Source organism: Aotus nancymaae, unplaced genomic scaffold (genome assembly GCF_030222135.1).
Source record: "Aotus nancymaae isolate 86718 unplaced genomic scaffold, 86718_ANA_hifiasm-v0.15.2.pri h1tg000004l, whole genome shotgun sequence".
Classification (NCBI taxonomy): Eukaryota; Metazoa; Chordata; class Mammalia; order Primates; family Aotidae; genus Aotus; species Aotus nancymaae.
In genome coordinates, this window is record NW_026988415.1 from 35,271,400 (window position 1) to 35,290,183 (window position 18,784).

Sequence of the window (18,784 nt, forward strand, 5' to 3'; positions counted from 1 at the left end):
ATTTCTCAAAAGAAGACATACAAATGGCAAAGAGGCATATGAAAATGGGCTCAACATCACTAATCATCAGAAATGCAACAAGGAGATATTATCTTACTGCAGTTAAAGTGGCTTTTATCCAAAAGGCAGGCAATAACAAATGCTGGCAAGGATGTGGAGAAAAAGGAACACTCCTATACTGTTGATGGGAGATTAAATTAGTACAACCACTATGGAGAGCATTTTGGAGGTTCCTCAATAAACTAAAAATTGAGCCACTATATGCACTAGCAATCCCACTGCTGGGTATATACTCCATAGGAAGGATATCAGTATATAGAAGAGATATATGCACTCCCACGTTTGTTGCAGCACTGTTCACAGTAGCCAAGATTTGAAAGCAACTAAGTGTCCATCAACAGATGAATGGATAAAGAAAATGTGGAATGGATACATAATGGAGTACTATGTAGCCATAAAAAGAATGAGAGCCTGTCATTTGCAACAACATGGATGGAACTGGAGGTCATTACATTAAGTGAAATAAGGGAGACACACAAAGACACATTTTCCATGTTCTCACTTATTTGTGGGAGCTAAAAATAAAAACAATTGAACCTATGGACATAGAGAATAAAAGGATGGTTGCCAGAGGCTGGGAAGGGTAGTGGGGTGCTGGGGGAAAATAGGAATGGTTAATGGAAACAAAATAAAAACAGAACAAATAAATATGACCTAGTGTTTAATAACACAACAGGGTGACTACAGTCAGTAATAATTTAATTATACATGTTAAATTAACTAATAAGTAATAGAAGGAATATAATTGGATTGTTTGTAACACAAAAAATAAATGTTTGAGGTGGTGGATACTCCATTTTCCATGATGTGATTATTATGCATTGCTCGTACACCTACTGTGTACCAGCAACAATAAAAAAATAAATAAATAAAAAGGGTGGGAAGGAGGAGATGATTGTGGGTTATGACATTCAAACTTATCAGCCATTTATATTTGCATCATTTTTTCTATTTGTTAAAATTAATTTAATTTAATTTTAGGTTCTGGAGTACATGTGACTGGTTTTTTTTTTTACTTGAAAAAATGTTATTTTATTTGTACGGTTAAAAATTTGTACATAGAAACTTATAATACAGTTCTGTAAAATTGAAAGAACTGTCTGGGAAAAGGGAGGGTGTTACTTTTTTTGATTGCTCTTAAGGAAGTTAGAGAAATAAAAACATAGTAAAAAGTTTAAAACATTAAAGAGCATTTTTCAGGTATAAATTTTATAAATACAAAACAAATTCACAAATTACTTTCAATACTAAATAAATATCTAGTTAATAAACTCAGACTTAATACCTCCAGCCAGCACTGGGACAGCACTTCAAGAATATAAGATTGGATTCATTCATGTGTAGTGTTGAAAGAATCTACTCATTAAACAATGAAGACATAAACACATTTTTCTAAACTGTGCTGTAGCAGAAGAATCATCCATGTAGATAACTCTCCCTTAATACCACAACTTTTAAAAGAATAATCAATAATAAAATAAATCATAGGTGAAAAAATATTTTCCAAGATCTCTGGACACACGAATCATCTCAAAAATGTACAAAAACCTCTGTAAACCAGTACTGTATCCAATATATCTATCAGACTTATTAGATACTGAACAAAACTGCAGCAAAGGAAATCTTTCCTACATCCTCCTGAGTGCTTAATATTAAAATTGAGAATATAGTGCAGGCCACACTTTCATGTGGTCAATCAGTTGTTATTGCTTTATACATATATGTCTGCTTTAGAGAATGATTTAATGTTCCATTTTCATGAACAATTTGTTTTTCCTCAAATACATCCTTTAGAAGGACAAAGTCAGATTTGTGACTTTTTTGTAGCCAGTGGTGTGCTAACTTGGTCCACATTACTGGGTGTGACGTGGAGTCCAAGCTTTTGAGCCTGAATATGAAAAAACATTTAACCCTAGTTCCAGCTTTTGCTTCACTTGTGTTACGAGGGTTGTATTCAAAGCAGTTCGAAAACATTAACTCAATATCAATAAACTCAGATGCTAATTTATGTTCACATTTATTCACCTTTTCACAAATTATATTTAAGGCAATGAGCTTTTTGATGACGTTATAGTAGTCTGGGACCTGGATTTTAGAAAAAAGCTTCAAGAAAGGCCAGCTGTCATCATGTTGTACCAGTTCTACAACAAGTTGTTCAAAAGCAGACAACTCACGAACTCTTCCCTGTCGGCCAGAACTCCTTTGACTCAGTGTCATAGGCGATGACTCTGGAGATTGTCTTTTTCTGCATCTTCTTTTGGATTCACTCTCTTGGAGAGAAAGTTTTGAAGCAACATTTAAAGATCTTGACTGTTCACTTGACTTTGTGGCAATGACTCTGAAGTTAGGGAAGTTGGGGCTATTTTCTGGTGTATTATTAGCACTTTTCCTGCCTCTGCATTTTCTACAAGGCCTAAATAATTCCACAAATACATCTGCTTGCAGTGGGCCATGACTGTGGCAAGTATAACGACTGGCAATTCTTACAGATTTCATTTCTGTAGGAGGAGCAGAGTTTATCTTTCTTAGGCTTCTACCAGTTTTAGAAGAAACAGTTGTTTTGGGTGTACTCTGCTGACTCCTTGAAGGGTATCTTCCAGGTTCTTGTCGTTGGCCATGACTAAAGAAAGAAGAGCTAAGTCTCCCTCTTGTTTTAACTGGCACTCTAACTTGTGGTCTTCCTCATTTGGGTAGGCTGACTTCTTCCTCTTCTTGAGAGTCATCTTCATCTTGTTCTATCTCATACTCTTCTTCCTCACTTTGATCCTCTTCTTCATCACCATCAGCTTCATCATCGTCACCTACCATACTGTCATCCACGTCTTCATCACTTTCCAAGGATGGTCTCTGTGTAGAGGAGAGTCTTCTGGAATGTCGCTTTGGTCGACATTCTGGACAACATCAATCTCCTTCAGGCACAGTCTTGAGCTTTGGTCAAACACAGTAGGTATGATGACCCCTATCACAGCCATCACAAAGAACCATGTTTTCAGCATCGCAAAAGACTGTTTGTTATGAGTGTGATGCATACCGTGTACCAGCATCTTAATGAATTTTTGCTTCCTGAAGATAAGTTTTTACTTTTTAAATGTTTTGGAGAAAGGCTTGAAGTAAAAAACATTTTGAGAAGAGAAAGATTCAGAAAAGCCTGAGACAGAGGAGGGTCAACTTTGCCAGACCAAATAGGAGAGCATGTGCTGCTTTTTTAAGATTACAGAAAGTGGATTTGCAAGTGAAGACATTTCTAAAGAGGCAACAAGAAACAAATGAACTTATAATGAAAACAAAGCAGAACTCCCCTAATTCCCTCACCCAGAAAAAAATACCCCAAAGGGTTCTCAGATGCAGTTCTTTCAGACTTTTATACTTGCTTGCATATGAAGAATTTTACAAATTTCTTGAAGACACATTTTGTGTGTGTGTGTGTGTGTATTTGTATATTTCATTTGGGGCAAGGCTGAAAGTAAGATCCAAGTAGAAAGCAAGGGACTGAAGAATGATGTACAAAAGAAGGCTGTTGTTAGGTAGTGCTCCATTTTACCTCACTCTTGTGTCAGCAGGTCATTGTTAATGTATTACAGAACTTTTGGACATTGTAGAGGGAGTCTCCAAGCTGATGCGATGACCTACCAGGTTTTTACTTTAGCTTACCACAAGACTGAGGGGGCTGTTATCTAAATAGAAGGAGAAAACAATCACAAATTTCCAAAGGTGAAGACCAATAAGAAATATCTCTGATGGATAATACTTGAGAATTACCACATTTGCCTTTAGCATCAGGGTATTTAACAGACAATCTATACATCTGACAAAACACTAATATCCAGAATCCACAAGAAACTCAAACAAATCAGAAAGAAAAAACAAATAATCCCATCAAAAATGGGTTAGTGACATAGACAATTCTCAAAAGAAGATATACAAATGGCCAACAAACATAAAAAAATAAAACACTCAACATCACTAATGATCAGGGAAATGCAACTTAAAACCTCAATGCAATACCACCTCACTCCTGCAAGAATGGTCATAATCAAAAAATGAAAAGACAGTAAATGTTGGCATGGATGTGGTGAACAGGGAACACTTCCACACTGCTGGTGGGAATGTACACTAGCACAGCCACTATGGAAAACAGTGTGGAGATTTCTTAAAGAACTAAAAGTAGAACTACCATTTGATCCAGCAATCCCACTACTGGGTATCCATGCAGATGAAGAGAAGTCATTATTCGAAAAAGATACTTGCACATGCATGTTTGTAGCAGCACAATTCACAATTGCAAGATTGTGGAACCAACCAAGTGCCCATTAATAAACAAGTGGATGATGAAATTGTGGTATATATAACATGATGGAATACTACTCGGCCATAAAAGGAATGAATTAATGACATTCACATTGACCTGGATGAAATTGGAGTCTATTATCCTAAGTGAAGTAACTCAGGAATGGAAAACCAAACATCGTATGTTCTCGCTGATATGTGGGAGCTAAGCTATGAGAATGAAAATGCACAAGAGTGATACAATGGACTTTGAAGCCTTGAGGGAAAGGGTGAGGGGGGCAAGGGATAAAAGACTACAAATATGGTGCAGTGTATACTGCTTGGGTGATGGGTGCACCAAAATCTCACAAATCACCACTGAAGAACTTACTCATGTAGCCAAAGACTACCTGTACCTCAATAGCCTATATAAAAAAAGTTCTTTATAAGCCAAAAAATAAAAATAAACTGCAAAGGGAGAGAAAAGCAAACAAAGACAAATATAAAAGAAATGCAAGACACAAAAAGAAGAAAGCACCTCAACATGTATACTTTAAAAAGAATCCCCAAAATGGTCTAGAAAATGGCAGGTATCATTTAAAAGGATAACACATAAAGCCCACCACTCTTGGGTAGGGTGTGGTTCGAGTGCACTGTATTCGTGCCTCAAGTGGATTAGGAGGACTTGGAGCAGGATGTCAGTTAGCATCACTATGTTCCCCACACCAAGCAAATGGGGAGCATATGGGTCTCCTAGCATGTTGTGTAACAATTATGTGCTCTCTCATTTCCTCCTGAGTTTCATTCCTCTAAGGATTTTCCTTTCCTGCACTTTTCGGATATCATTTCTCCTCACAGTCCTCCACGAAATTTAGTTAGGTCTTATTTATGTGAATAAAATTAAGAATATTTCTCTAATGACCAGCGATGATGAGCTTTTTTTCATATGTTTGTTGAGTGCATAAATGTCTTCTTTTGAAAAGTGTCTGTTCATATCCTTTGCCCGCTTTTTTATGGGGTTATTTTCTCTTGTAAATTTGTTTAAGTTCTCCATAGATTCTGTGCCCATCAATGATAGACTGGATAAAGAAAATATGGCACATATACACCATGGAATACTATGTAGCCCAGAAAAAGGATGAGTTCATGTCCTTTTCAGGGACATGGATGAAACTGGAAACCATCATTCTCAGCAAACTGACACAAGAACAGAAAACCAAACACCGCATGTTCTCACTCTTAAGTGGGTGTTGAACAATGAGAACATACAGGCACAGGGAGGGGAACATCACACACTGGGGCCTGGGGGGTGGGGGCTAGGGGAGGAATAGCAGGGGGTGGGGGAATTGGGAAGGGATAGCATTAGGAGAAATACCTAATGTAGATAATGGGGCGATGGATGCAGCAAACCACCGCCATGACAGGTGTATACCGATATAACAAAACTGCACAATCTGCACATGTACCCCAGAACTTAAAGTATAATAAAAAAGAAAAGAAAAAGAATATTTGTATGTTTCTGCTGCCCATGTCTGCCAGTGAGAGGCAAAAACTGCAAATAGCAGGCTTTCCCTAATGTGTCTGTGGGGTGTCCCTTTTGGCTGTCTCCCTATTGCAGATAGGAAAAATGAGGTGTTTTTCCTATTCTCATATACTCACTCAACACAACGCAGAACACTTCTGTGACCAGATGTGCAGCTGGGTTCAGGTGTGTGTTTCCACACATACCAAGCAATTCTCTAGTGAACACTGAATGGGTGTCTCATAATTTATCTCAATTCTATTCCTATCTACCTAAAAGTAGCATCAGATCCCACAGGTTAAGGGTTCGGTTTCATAAGATTGTCCCCTATTCCGATGACAATTACAAATAATATGTTAACACCTATACTATTGACTTACTGGATATAAACCAAAGTTTCTGTGACAGTCTCCTCAAGTTCGATAATTTGCTAAAGTGGCTCGCAGAACTCAGGAAAATGCCTTATTCACGTTTACCTCTTTATTATAAAGGATACAGATGATCAGCCAAATGGAAGAGATACGTAGGGCAAGGTATGGGGCAAGAGTGTGGAGCTTCTGTGCCCTCTCTGTGCATGCCACTCTGCAGGAACTTCTATGAGTTCAGGAGCTAGAAAGATTTCCAAACCTTGTCCTTTTAGGTTTTTATGCAGACTACATGATTTGTTAAATCATTGGCCATTTGTGATCAATTCTACCTCCAGCCTCTCTCCCCTCCCCAGAGGTTGAAGGGATGGGGCTGAAAGTCTCAATTTTCTATACTGGTCTTTCCTATGACCAGCCCCCATTCTGAAGCTATCTAGGTGACCCTGCCACCAGTCATCTCATTAGCACACACTTTTGTTACTCTAGAGATTCCGAGGGTTTTAGGAGCTGTGTGCAAGGAACTGGGGCAGAGACCATATTATTTTAATTTATCACAATATCACATTCATTCTCTCTTTTCTCAACGTGAAAAAGTCGTGAGCCCTATTGCCTTTTCCTACCTTCTGTTGCATTCTGCCATCATCTTATAATCTTGTCACTTATCCACCAAGGAGATGCAGGTTTTTTTTTACCAGCAAGTGTTGCCCTAGAAATCTCCAAGCCTTTCTCTCGCGTTCCTCTCAGCTTATGCTCAAAGTAAGGGATCTGTTCTTCTCCTCTCTGACAGAGATTAAGGGCTTCTTTTGATCTTGTGGGCTGGTGGAGACATGAGGAAAGCCAGTATAAAATGTCACTAAATTTTTATGTACTTCAAACTGACCTCGGTCTCCAAAGCACTCTCACTGCAGCCCAGGCCTCAGGCATACTTCTCCCAGCATCTCAACTGACAAACTTCGGCCATGTCTTCTTGTATACTATCTAGGACTTGCATGTTAAACCACATGTCTGCCCAGAGGTGAGAACTGTCCAGAAACAGAGTTAGACATTGGCAAGAGAGAAACTTTTAGGACAGCACTGTTTCACCTTGGCCAACCACATGACTGAGATCCTGCTGTCTAAACAGAAGTCTAAAAAAAGTACAAAACTTGAAAATTATAGTAATGAGTACTGTATCTGTGGGAAAGCACCTAAAGGTCATCATTCCTTTGTGTGGTGCCAGGACACTTAGAATAAGACTTTATGGTTTAAGGGGGTAATGAAGTGAGATCTGGGTGATCAGTTAGGAATATGTATTCTTGTGGTGGTGCAAGCGAGAGTTCAAACATCTGGCTTCTAGCTGAAATATGAAGAGCCTCCTGGGAAGGCATGCTCCCTGTTTAGAGGGTCCATTGGCTAGGCCTGAGATGAGGATTCATAGATCAGCAGAACGCTCAGACTGAAACATTTAAGGCTGCAGAATATGCAGCCTTCCATAAGAAAATTTCCAGACTTCATAATACATGCTGCATACTTGTTCTAGCTAACTACATGGTGTTATTCTCTAAAAGATAAGAAATCTGTCCCTCTGCCAAAATGGTTAAGAACGAATAAAAAGACAGTCTATCACATTGAGTCGTCCCAGTTGTACTTTAAATCACAAAGCCCAAGAGTGCCAAGTCTGCCCTGAGGAGGGCCTCTTGATGTGACCCAGATAGTAGAGTGCAGTGTTGCTTGAAGATTAAGGAACAAGTAGATACTTGTGAGAAAGTCTTTTTAAGTTTTTAGGACCTACAGAGGTTCACCTTGCCCAATCCAAGGAGGTGCTGTTGGGGTACATGTGAAGGTTTGTTACACAGGTAAATTTATGTCATGGAGGTTTGTTGTATAGGTTATTTCATCACCCAGGAATCAAGCGCAGACCTAGTAGTTTCCTTTTCTGTTCCTCTCCTTCCTCCGACTCTCTTCTCCCAAGTAGACCCTAGTGTCTCTGTCTCGTGCTTCCTTCTTTGTGTTCATCATTTACCTCCCACTTATAAGTAAGAACATGTGGTATTTTGTTTTCTGTTCCTGAATTTGTTTGCTGGGGATAATAGCCTGCAGCTCCATCCATGTTGCCATGAAATACATGATCTTGTCCTTTTTATGGCTGCATAGTAATCCATGGTGTATACATACCACATATTCTTTATCCAATCTGTCATTGATGGGCATTTAGGTTGATTCCATGACTTTGCTATTGTGAAGAGTGCTGCAGTGAACATTCAAAAACATGTGTGTTTATAGTAGAATAATTTATATTACTCTAGGTATATATCTATAATGGGATTGCTGGGTCAAGGAGATGGTCTTAAACAAAAGAAGAAAACAAACATTTTTAAAACAAAGGGATCAATTTCAGGGTATACATGTGAAGGCCATAACTCCTTTGGGTGATGTCAGAACATGTAACAGAAAGCTTTATGACTTCAGTTTCTCTCACAGTGAAGTCTGGCTAGTCTCTCAAGAGTACTGACTCCAGTTTAAGGGGGAAGGGAGATCATGAAAGAGGTCAACCAAGAAGCTAGCAAAAGTAAAGACACAGAAGTGTTTCTGAAAAGATCAGATCCCTATTAGAGATTCCATTGGTTGGGCTTAACGTCAAGGTCAGTAGTGGGCCCAGAATAGGCAGCCATAGATGAGGAAGTTTCTTAACTTTTCTGATCTGTTCTGAATACTTGCTTTTGTAAAGCCAAAGTATTTATCTTTTATTAAAAGATAATAATAATTTCTTTTCATCTCCCAAAAGAAACCAAGTAATTGAAAAACAACAATAACAACAATAAAACCTGTACACCACTAAAAACTCACTAAAATGGGGGCTACCACATTGAAATTTACCAAAGACGTTTTTATTTTCTGATGATGTTTTTGTTTGTCTCTTGTGGCAAGCTTACCAATAGTTTATTTTTTGTAATACGATATTTTTATTGAGGGCTTTCTTTCCTCCCAAGGAAAACACTGGGACTCCTGCACCCCTGCCTAAAGGAAGAAAACAAAATAAATGACAGAAAGAAAAGCCAAGGGGAAACCAGGGGCTTATGTACAAGTGATTAAATAAATCTTATAGTTTACATACTCTGAGTTGTATATTGAAAGGCCAATTTTTATAGACATCATTTCTTGGAGTAGGAATGAGAATGCTTAGAGACTGGACATTTGGTAATCTCACACAGAGGGGAAGATCAGGTTATATGCATTAAAGATCAGCTGATCTTTTAGGAATCATGAAGAAAAGCTGATGAGAGTCCCAGGTAAAGGTTCGTCTGTGAGTAAAAAATTTGATTGTCATTTCTCATTTTAGGATAACATGGAAGCTATAAGGAGCAGCTGTTGTGTTGCTTTGGATAACAATCCATGTTTGATATTTTCTAGCCAAGTTCAGACCAGATGAACTTCAGGACAATTGGCCCATTAATCAGCAGGATGCCTCATGATTATTTGATGTCATTCAGCTCTCTACTTTCACACAAAACCCTATTATTAGATTATTTCTATCAGAGACCTACAGGCACAAAGCCAGCTATAGCCAACCTAAATATCTGCATTATTGCAAGAGGCTATTCTGTAAAGGATATAAGTCAGTGAGAACTAAAACTGGCTGAGGTATGGGGAGATGAAAGTGGGAATGCAGGTAACTGGTAGAGTCTTAGCTGCAGCAACTAGTTCTACTGCCATTGCCCTAGCTTACAAATGATCTTGCCTACATGCAGTTCTCTGAAAGATTACTTTGAAGGGCCCCACTTGGTGGAAGTCCCAAGAACAGCCTTGAAACCCAGGCACTCAGATATGGGTAAAAAGCCTTCCTCTGAAGACAAAATGTTATGTTAGTTCACAGGACTTGACTTTCAGATAAGTTGTTTACAGATCTAGATGGAAGCCTCATTTTATATTTTCCTTTTTCTGGCCTAATAAGAAAGACTTCAAAGACCTTCACTAGCCTTGACCACTGCTAACTCTGAATTTTAAGGTCACAGGGCACTCTTGGCAAAAGATGAGAAGAAGGAGGCTGAAAGAGTCAGGAGTCCTTCAAACTTTGCTTCATTTCAGTGATAGATAATATCAGAGACCCTTTGAAAAGGCTTTCAGCGGGACCCTTTGAAAAGGCTTTGAGTGATTGAAGTGCCATTTTGTTAGTTCCAGGTGATTACATAGGAGCAGTGGGAAGTTTTAGAGAAGTCATCTTATGAATGTGTAGGCAAGACTCTCTGATATTCCATATATCTTCTTCCCTAAGGGGGGCATCTATACCCCTGGATTACCACAGGCCTTACTCATTTGTCCACTGGATTTAAGGAGAAATAATAAAATATCTTAGCATATACCTAGCCTCTAGAAGGAACTCAAAGCTCCCGCTCTCACTCCACAAGAAAAAAGCATGAAGGGCCGGAAGTAAGGCTGTATAACATGGGGGCTAAAAGTAAGGGCTCCTATGCAAATGGTAACCAAAAGGGAGGAGGGGTTGCTGTACTATTATCAGACAAAATAGACTTTAATAAAAAAGTGTTACAAAACACAAAGAAGAACCTTCTTCTTTGCCCTTTTCTTCACCTTTTTTTTTTGCCCTTTTAAAGATAAAAGGGTAATTCACCAAGAAGATATAGCAATTATAAATATTTATGCACCAAACCCCAGAACTTGTAAATATATAAAACAAACTTTGATAGAATTGAAGGGATAAATAGACAATACCAAAATAGGAGTAGAAAATGTCAATACCTCACTGTTTAAACAATGGAAAGAACAAACAGAAGATCAATAGGAAATAAAGGACTTAATAACACTATAGACCAATTGGAACTAACAGACATACACAGAACACTTTATCCAACAACAGCAGAGTGTACATTCTTCTCAAGTGTACATGGAACATTCTCCACAATAGACCACATGTTAGGCTGTAAAATAAGTCTTAACAAATTCAAAAAGATGGAAATTATAAAAGTATCTCTTCTGATCACAATGCAATGAAGGTAGAAATCAACAGCAGTAGAAAAAAATCCACAAATACGTGGAATTAAACAAACCACTCAAACAACCAAGGAGTCAAATAAATCATAAGGGAAATTAGAATAGATCTTGAGACAAAACAAGTTTTTTTTTCTGTTTTAAAAGCGAAAACACAAATACAAAATCTGTATGCTGCATGAGACACAGCAAAAGTTGAAGTTTATAGAAAGAGGCAGATATCAAATCAACAACTTAGCTTTATATCTCAAGAAATTAGAAAAAAAATGAACTGAACTGAAAGCTAGTGGCAGAAAAATAATAATTAGAAGAGAGATAAATAAAATGGAGAATAGAAAACATGAAGAAATTAACAAGTTTTTTTTTTTTTTAAAGATTAACAGAATCGACAAACTGTTAGCTAGGTTAATGAAGAAAAAGAGAAAAAAGACTCAAATAACTAAAATCAGAAAGGAAAGAGGCAACATTATAACTGATGCCACAGAAATACAAAGAGATTTTGAGAGAATACTACGGATGATTGTACACCAACAAATTGGATAACCTAGAAGAAATAGATAAAGTTCTAGAAATACACAGCTTAGCATAACTGAATCATGAAGAAAGAGAAAAACTGAATAGACCAATAACAAGGAGATTAAATTAATAATTAAAAACCTCCCAACAAATAAAAATCCCGAACCAGATGGCTTCACTGGATAATTCTACCAAATATTTAAAGAGGAATTAGTGCCAATATTCCTGAAACTCCTTTCAAAAATTGAAGAGGAAGAAACACTTCCAAATTCTTTTTATAAGTTAAGCACTATACTGATATAAAAGCCACACAGACACTACAAGGAAAAAAAAATTTACAACTAAATATCTCTGATGAATATTTATACAAGAATTCTCAGCAAAATACCAGTGAACTGAATTCAACAGAACATTAAAAGAATTATACATTATGACCAAGTGAAATTTATTCCTGGAATGTAAGAATGAGTCAATAAAATTAATCAATGTAATACACTGCATTAGCATTATGAAGAAAAAACCCACATGATCTTCTCAATTGAGATTATGGAAAAAGCATTTGACAAGGTGAAATAACCTTTCATGATAAAAACACTCAGCAAACTAGGAATGAAAGAAAATGCCTCAACGTAATAAAGGCCACATAGGAAAAGCCCACACTAAGGTCATACTCATTGGTATGATTAAAACTTTTCCTTTAATATCAGGTACAAGACAATGAGACCTACTTTTACCACTATTATCCAACATAGCTTTAGAAATTCTAGCCACAGTAATTAAGTGATAAAAAAATTGAAAAAAAAATCCAAATTGAAAAGGAAGAAGTAAAATTATTCTTCTTCACAGAAAACATGATCTTATATGTAGAAAACCCTAAATACTCCACATAGAACTGTTAAAACTAATAAAGGGATTCTACAAAATTTTAGGATACAAAATCAACAAGCAAAAATAAGTTGTATTTCTACACACTAACAATGAACAATCTGAAAAGGAAATTAAGAAACAATTTCATTTACAACAGCACCAAAAAGAACAAAACACGTAGGAATAAACCTAACCAAGGAGATGCAAGCCTTTTACACTGAAAACTGCAAAATGGTGCTTAAAGAAATTAAGACATAAATAAATGGAAAGATATCCTATGTTCATGGATTAGAAGACTTAATATTGTTAACATATCCATACTACTCAATGTGATCTACAGATTCAGTACAATCCCTATCAAAATTCCAATGGGATATTTTGCAGAAATATAAAAATCCATCCTAAAATTCACACTGAATCTCGAGAAAGCCTGAATAGCCAAAACAGTTTTGAAAAAGAAGAACAAAGTTGAAAGATTCACACTTCCTGATTTCAAAACATATTACAAAAATACAGTAATCAAAACAGTGTGGTACTGGCATAAAGACAGACATATAGACCAATGGAATGGAATAGAGAGACCAGAAATAAACTCTCATGTATATGGTGAAATAATGCTCAAGGATGCAAAAGACTTTCCCTTCAAGTGGGGGAAGGGATAGTCTCCAAAAAATGGTGCTAGGGTATTCACATGTAAAAGAGTAGAGTGGGAACCTTATTTTACACCATATTTGGGTTTTATGTTTAGGACTTTAATCCACTTTGAGTTAAATTGTGTATATTTGTCAAAACAAAAATTGACTCAAAGTAGATTAAAGTCCTAAACATAAAACCCAATACTACAAAACACCTAGAATAAAACATAGGAGAAAAATTTAATGGCACTAGACTTGGAAATAATTTTTTTGGATATGAGACTAAAAGTACAGGTAAAAAAAACAAAAATAGAAAAATGAGACCGAATCAAATTGAAAAACCTTTTTCATCAAAGATCACAATTAACAGTATGAAAAGGCAATCTATGGACTGGAAGAATATATTTGCAAATCATATACCTGATAAAGTGTAATATCCAAAATATAAAGAACTTGTACAATTCAACAACAAAAAACTAAATCACAAGATTAAAAGATGGGTGAAAGATTTAAATAGACATTTCTCCAAAGATGATATACAACTGTCCAAGAAGCATATGAAAAGATGCTCGATGTCACCAATCATCAGAGGAATGCGTATCAAAACACAGTGATATCACCCCACTCCTATTGGGATGGCTACTATTAAAAAAAAAAAAAGGAAATAACCTGTGTTGGCAAAATTGTGGATAATTGCAACCTTTCTGCACTGTGGTTGGGATTATAAATGGTGCAACTATTATGGGAAACAGCATGAAGCCTCCCCCCAAAATTAAAAATAGATCTACCATGTAAATCAACAATCCCATTTCTAAGTATATATCTAAAGAAACAGAAAGCAGTGTCTCAAATAGATATTTGCACACTCTTGTTCACAGCAGCACTATTTTCACAATAACCAAGAGCTAGAAGCAACCCAAATTCCCATAGACAGATGAATGGATAAACAAAATTAATGGACAAAGAAAATATAAATGTATTACATATTTTTACTTGTAAAATTTATATATATATATATTTATATATACATTATATATGTGTGTGTATACACATACCACACAATGGAAATCATACAGCCTTAAAAAAGAAAAAAGTCCTATTATATCCTACAATACCAAGGAAACTTGAGGACATTATGCTAAGTAAAATAAACCAATCACATAAAGACAAATACCATGTGATTTCACATATATGAGGTATCTAAAGTATTTAAACTCTTAGAAACAGAAAGTACAATGGGGGTGGACTTGGGGGAAGGATAGAAGGGCAATTGCTGTTTAATAGATATAGAGTTTCAGATTTGCAAAATGGAGCTCTGTTTCCCAATAACGTGAATATACTTAAGACTACTAAACTATACTTAAAAATGGTTATGGTGGTAAATTGTATGTCATGTACTTTTACCAAAATTTTTAAAAGTTAAGAAATAAAAGTAAGGGTTCTGTGGCATGAAATGGACATCAGTGTCAGTATTTTTATGAGCTGAGAGGTCTAGGATAAGTTTGTTTTTGTAAATATGCTTTGGTTTTCCCAGTCATAAAAAGGAGATGATAAAATACTACCTATTACTCAGGCTTGTTGTCAGGATCAAACAAGATAATGTATGTAAAAGTACTACTACAGCACTTACTAGAGAGTAAATGATTAGTATCTCTTCACTATGATTGCTAGCTAAGGCAACTTTAGGCTACAATTCCAGAATAATGGCTTTCATGGGATGATGGAAACAAATAAAGCTGGAATCCTGATAACAAACACATTTTGCCTTTCTTCTCTCATGGACCTCAGGTGGGTCAGACAAGTGGCCTGATGAAGGTATATAGACAGAATATTTCTGATTCTCTACCTATCTCCCCTAAGGCGGCCAGTTACATTCCTTCTTGACCAAAACTTTGTGTATTTATCCCACTAAATTAACCATATTAAAAAATAAAATATATTTAGAGTATACCTGTAATTTGTAGAATGATCTCAGAGCTTCCTCTGATAACCTCACATGATAGGAGTACTCCTGGGGGTCAGAAGAGACAGAGTAGTATGATGTGATGCTGAAGGGCATGTTAAAATGGTCGGGACTTCTATGACAGTTCTGATGATCTATGAAATCTTAAGCGGGATTTTGACCCATCTCTACCAGTTTCCTCAGCTATTAAATTGGGGATACAATTGTGTAAAATCCTCACTAGATTGTTGTGTGAATCAAATGAGATAAACTATGTGAACTGACCTATCATAATGCCTGGCACACAGTGAGCATTTAATAAAATGTAGTTAATGTTAACCAAGGTGATTCTTGGGCCACAGTTCTGGAGAGAACTAATGTGATGTAGGAAGCCATTAAACAAACCTCCACATCCTTGTGGCAAGAAGGACATTCTCCCCACATTGTAGCCTCTCCATTGCTTCTTTGATTCCTCTTATGTGTCTACAGTGTTTGGAGTGGGGTGTTGGGAGGACATTCCTAGCGTTTATAGGACTAGGGAGGGTACTAGGACTACCTCTGCTCTAGATACAGGGACAAATACTCTTTCTCTCCCTGAGTTGTTATTTTGTTCTTCGTTCCTTTCTTTTGGAGTGCTAATTTCTACAAGAAAGAAAAGCCCTTTTGCCTAGCTCAAAGAAGCTAAGGAAGTTGCTAAGCCTATACTTAGCATCATGAGCCTTAGACCTTCATGTGGCCGTAGGAGGATGACATCCTTAGGAAATTTCCATTTCTGCCCCTTATGTCACTTTCCCTCTTGCTTACTATTTTCCTATCACATTAGCCTGGTTTTTGAAAATACATAACAGCTTTATTGAGATGTATTTTACAAACTGTACAATTCACTGAATTAAAGTAGTTTTTAGTATGACCACAGAGTTGTGCAACCATCACCATTTTCTAGTTTTAAAATATTTTTATTGACCTGAAAGAAACTGAATATTCTTTTTAATTTTTACTTTATTTTTTATTCTTTCATGATGTCCTCTGGAGTTGAAACTGATTTTAATTTATTTTTCTTTTTATTTTTTTCATGATGTTTTAAATTTATTTTTCTTTTACTCTTTGTATTTTTTCATGATGATTTAGTTTTCTTTTTTTCATGATGTATAAATGTTAAGCAATCTCTCCTGTGGGAGACCAGAATATACCACCCCCAAATATGCCTCTTTAGCATAAGGATTGTCTTGAGCTGAAGGCAATTGAGAAAAAGCAGATGCAGGAAAGCTCTCTGTCCTCCCTCTTTTTGTCTAAAAACAGAACATACATTTACAAAGACAAAAGATATACCACCTGTCCTTTCTACCGGGGAGAACAAAGGCTAACCACTGAAGAAAATTTTAGATTCTCACAAGCCTTGAGATGGCAACACACAAATCTACATTAACAAGGTTTACTAACAAGTCTTTATCTGCCATTTATTTGCCTTCCCACAAGTTATCACCCCTAGAGAGTCACAGTCCTCCTCCTTTGTCTTGTCACTTCTCTAAAAACTTACTGTGGTTTGTTGATGGTGCTACATAAGGTGGACTTGAAAGCTACCTTTTGAAAATTACTCATTCTCTGGGTATTGTCCATATGTATGTTATATACATATTATATATAACATATATGTAATTATATATTATATATAATCTTATATATATTTATATATTATATAATCTTATATATAATATATAAGTATAACATATATAAATTATATATTATAATTATATATTATATAATATATAACATATATAATGTATTACATATTTATATAACTATATAGTACATATTATACATATATAATATGTATTTATATTTACATAACTATATAATATACATACATTTATGTAAGTATAAATACTTATTATATACACATGGTAATAAACTTCCTTTTGCTTTTCTCTTTTTAATCTGCCTTTTATTACAGGGATCTGCTTTAACTGGAATTTATGAAGGTTGAAAAATAATGATTCCTCCTTCCCTACACTGTCCATTCCCGCTTCCCCCAGGCACTGATAGAAAATAATCTCTTTTCTATCTCTATAAATTTTCCTGTTCTGGACATTTCATATAAAAAAATCATACAATTTGGGCCTTTTGTGTCTAGTTTATTTCACTTAGCATAATGTTTTCAAGGTTCATTCATGTTTTAGTATTTATCAGTACTTCCTTCTCTTATGGCTGAATAATATGCCATTGTATGTAATTGACACATTTTATCTATTCATTGGTTAGTGAATATTTGAGTTATTTCTATTTTTTTGGCCACTGTGAAACTATAAACATTGTGAATATCCATAGCTACCATGAATATTCATGCTCAAGTTTTTGCCTGAGTTCCTGGCTTTGATTTTGGGGTGTGTATAGTTAGAAGTAGAATTGCTAGGTCACATAGTAACTCTGTGTAACTTTTTCTGAGGAATTGCCAAGCTGTTTTTCACAGCAGCTGCATGATATTGCACATCTACCAGAAAAGTACAAGGGTTCCAAATTCTCTATTCCTTCCCAACAGTTATTTTCTGTTTTTAAAATTGTTGTTATTATAGCTATTCTAGTGAGTCAAAAGTGATATCTCATATATTTTTTAAGTATAATACTGTTTAACTTAAAAACATTTCAGCATTCTAAAAATAGAAAAAAATAACAGAACATTGCAAATCATATTTAAGTACAGAAGGCTGTTAAACTTTCATTGATCCAGTGGGTCTTCGCTTTGCTGACAATTAAGAATTCTAGAGTTTGTTTGAAGGAAACCATCATTCTCAGCAAACTGACACAAGAACACAAAATCAAACATTGCATGTTCTCACTCATAGGTGGGTGTTGAACAATGGGAACACATGGACACAGGGAGGGGAGCACTATACACTGGGGTCTGTTGGGGGGAGTGGGGGGATAGCGGGGGGGTGGGGAGTTGGAGAGAGATAGCATGGGGAGAAATGCCACATATGGGTGAGGGGGAGGAAGGCAGCAAATCACACTGCCACGTGTGCACCTATGCAACAATCTTGCATGTTTTTCACATGTATCCCAAAACCTAAAATGCAATTAAAAAAAAAACTAAAAAAAAAACAAAACTGTTTTAAAACTACCGCACTTTACTAAAAAACAAACAAATAAAAAATAACACATACTTCTTATGCCAGCTAACCCCCCTTTGTCCCCAGCTAAGAATGGCAGCAGAATGCTATGTCACTAAACACAGAAACAAGACAACCTGAGGCTAAATGGATGCCCATGCAAAGTCAACAGGTGGAGCCTCCAGCACACCCTGAGCTACAGCCCCTCCAAAAGGCATCATCCCCCACAGCCTCAAGGCCAGACAAAGAGCATGAAGAGTTTGTCAGGGTTTTTTCTTCTTTTTACAAATTATAGATATATACAGTTGATAACTCAGCTTTTCAAGCCAATAACCATAGACTTAATGCCACCTTAAAAAAAAAATAAGTGCCAGAAACATCTTTAAATGCCTTGTCACATCAACCACAACGTGCACAGAATATGGAGAACACCATAGTGCCTTTTCACTTTAAAAATATTTGGAAATATGAATGAATTTGATACAGTTTCAGGATGCTCTGGACACCCAGCCACTTCATGTAAA

At 36.2% G+C, this 18,784-nt stretch overlaps 1 pseudogene; it reads right to left on the bottom strand.

Annotated features, from left to right (window-relative positions):
• Positions 1 to 1,864: 1,864 nt before the first annotated feature.
• LOC105716918 (bromodomain adjacent to zinc finger domain protein 1A-like) lies at positions 1,865 to 7,216 on the bottom strand (annotated as a pseudogene).
• Between the last annotated feature and the right edge of the window lie 11,568 nt (positions 7,217 to 18,784).